The sequence below is a fragment of the Galeopterus variegatus genome, unplaced genomic scaffold (genome assembly GCF_000696425.1).
Source record: "Galeopterus variegatus unplaced genomic scaffold, G_variegatus-3.0.2 Scaffold161, whole genome shotgun sequence".
In the NCBI taxonomy this organism is placed as follows: Eukaryota; Metazoa; Chordata; class Mammalia; order Dermoptera; family Cynocephalidae; genus Galeopterus; species Galeopterus variegatus.
The window spans coordinates 165,565-168,712 of NW_007726272.1; positions in this window are offsets into that span (position 1 = coordinate 165,565).

Sequence of the window (3,148 nt, forward strand, 5' to 3'; positions counted from 1 at the left end):
GGACCTCTGGGCCTGGGGAAGGAAGGAGGGACATGATTCCTGGATCCGGTGCTTGGACAACAGCGAAGGCTTTTGTTTCCTTGACCAGGGGATCCTGGGCTTTTCGGGTTTCAAGGAATTGCCACATTCCTGAAACAGGCATTCTGGAGTAGGAGGGAGAAGCGGACAGGAGGGAGACATGTCCAGAGTCTAATGTCCAGTGACTAATGTTCACGGGGCACTTGTATGATAGACATTGGGCTGCACAGGTCACCATCCTTTGTCTTCCCTGCAGCCCGAGCAGGTGGGGATGATGCACCCATTTTACAGATAAGGAAACTGAGGCTCTGGGGAGTCAGGTGACTTGCCTGTGGTCACACAGCCCGAAGCCTTTGTTCTGCCCCTCTCACCCCCACACCAGTCTTTTTTTTTTTTTTTTTAAAACAGCTTTATTGAGACATAATTCACATACCATACAAGTCACCCATTTAAAGTGTACAATTTAATGGCTTTTAGTATATAGAGAGTTGTGCAATCATCCCCATGGTCAGTTTTAGAATATTTTCTTCAGGGCCGGCCCGGTGGTGCACTCAGTAGAGTGAGGCGCTTGGGAGTGGGGCAGCGCTCCCGCCGAGGGTTCGGATCCCATATAGAGACCGGTCCGCTCACTGGTTGAGCGTGGTGCGGGCGCAACACCGAGGGTTGCGATCCCGTTACCGGTCACGAAAAAAAAAAAAAAGAATATTTTCTTCAACTCAAAACAAGCCTTATACGCTTCAGCTGTCACCATCCAAGTCCCTCGTTCCCCCAGCCCTAGGCAACCACGAATCTACACTCTGCCTCTATGAATTTGCCTAATTTAAACATTTCATGTCAGTGTCATCATATGACATGTAGCGTTCTGTGTCTGGCTGCTTTCACTGAGCATAATGTTTTCAAGGTTCATCCAGGTCGTAGCCTGTGTCAGGGTTTCATTCCTGTTTAGGGCTGAGTAGTACTCCATTGTATGGAGAGACCACGTTTTGTTTATCCACCTGTCTCTTGGTGGACATTTGGGTGTTTCCACCATTAAGTTACCATGAAAGATGCTGTTATGAACATTCATATATGAGTTTTGTCTGGACACATGCTTTTAGTTCTCTTGGGAGTCCCTCACTCTTAAGCAAGCTGCTCAAACTCCGGCCTGCAGGCCTTTGCTCATGCAGGGAGTGCTCTACCTGGGAACCTCCCCCCTCCCCCAGTACAATCTAACTTATTCCTCAGGATCCGGCTCACGTTCCCTTCCTCACTGCTCCCTGATCCTCTTGGACCAGGTGAGAGGTAGGGAAGTCACTCTGTACTTGCTCCAATGCCCTGTCATATGCTTGCTGTGTGATCTTGGGATACTCGCTCAGCCACTCTGAACCCCAGCACCTTTGTCTGTGATGTGAAGATCTAATTCAGACCCCGTGGGGCTGCTAGGAGGATCGAGGTTGAAAGAACTCTCTGTGTCCTGGAAGCCTAGAGATGGGTAATGTGGTATTGGGGTGGCTCTTCAGCCAGCTGTCCTTGGTAAGTGCCAGTCCTGTGGGCACTGTCATAAACCACTCTCACCCTGCCTTCAAGGAGCTGGAGCTAGAGCAGCCCACAGGGGACATTTGGCACTGTCTAGTGACATATTTGGTTGTCACAGTGGGGTGTGTGTGTGTGTGTGCTACTGGCGTCTGGTGGGAAGGGGTCAGGAATGCTGCTAAATGTACTACAATGCACAGGACAGTCCCCACAACAATGAAGGATCTGGCCCCAGATATTAATAGTGCTCAGGCTGAGAAACCCTGGTCTAGTGATATTATCATTATTTGCCCATTTCTCATGTACGTACGTATTCATTTATACCCTTGCATCTTTCCTAAATGTATTAGAGATAACTTACAAGTTACCAACAAAACAATGGAATTTTTTTAAATGAGGAAATTGAGGTAAAAAACAACAAGAGGGAAGGAAAATTTTTAAAAAATGATATCCGTATTAAAGCACACTACTTCAAGGAAGGGAATAGACAGTTGGCTCTGAGCATCCTAGTGGCCAGAGCAAAAGGAGAAACAATCAATTTCAAGACACTCTCCGTCCCAAAGTTGAAAATAAATTAAGAGCTCAAGGGAAGTCCAGGCTTCCTGGGCCTGAACAGCTCAAGGCTTTCTCTACACAGAGGCCAAGGCAACGTGCTAGAGCAGACAGTCCTGTTCTCAACAACAGCCCTGCAGGGAACACAACCGTGAGTGTCATGAGACATCCCCTGATGCAGGCCTGTGATGTAAGGCGAAGGCCAGCTGAGCAAAGGAACTGTTCATTGAACATCTGCTCTGAGCGTGGGGTTTACTTTCGCAATGTGATGACAGAGGGCAGGGCCCATGCTGCAGGCAGTTCAGAATAGTGATAGAAACAGGCTCTGGGGTCAGAATGCCTGGATTTACTCCCAAGTAGCTGTGTGATCTTATGCTGTTCCCGAAACCTCTCTGATCCCTTTCCTCATCCATAAAATAGGGCAGGAATAGTACTTATCTCAAAGGTTGTTGGAAGAATTAAATGAGATAGCAGTTTGTGCAGGACCAGCAGCTCTGAAGGCTGGTCACATCCCTGGCTCCTCGCAACAGTGGCCCCTAGAGACAGTGACCCATCACGGCCAACCAGGGGTCCAAGGTCAGGACGAGCTGCTGGAGAAGGGAGATGACCCCAAATGATGCCATGAGGCCCCAGGCTGGGGTCCAGTGAGCAGACCATCATGGTGGTAGGTCCTCTAGCAGAACAGAAAGGCCATGGTCAGAACTTGCACCCTGTGATTGGCCTGGCTCGGGTTCAAGCCCCAGCTTTGGCATTTACTAGTTCTGTGACTTGGCCAAGTTACTTCATCTTCCTGAGCTTCAGTTTCCTTATCTATAAAAAGGGGTTTATAATAGTATCTACCCATTGGGTTATTGTAAAGATCAAAGCAGGTGTCATATGTTAAAAAAAAAAAAAAATATATATATATATATATATATATAAAATCTAATCATTGTTAGCCATTGTGACTATTGTTTGTAATTATTTTTGTTAATAGTACTTTATTAATTAGAATTGTTTTAAAAAAAGGGCCGGCCCGGTGGCACACTGCTATAGTGCGCCGCTTGGGAAGCGCGGTGGCGCTCCC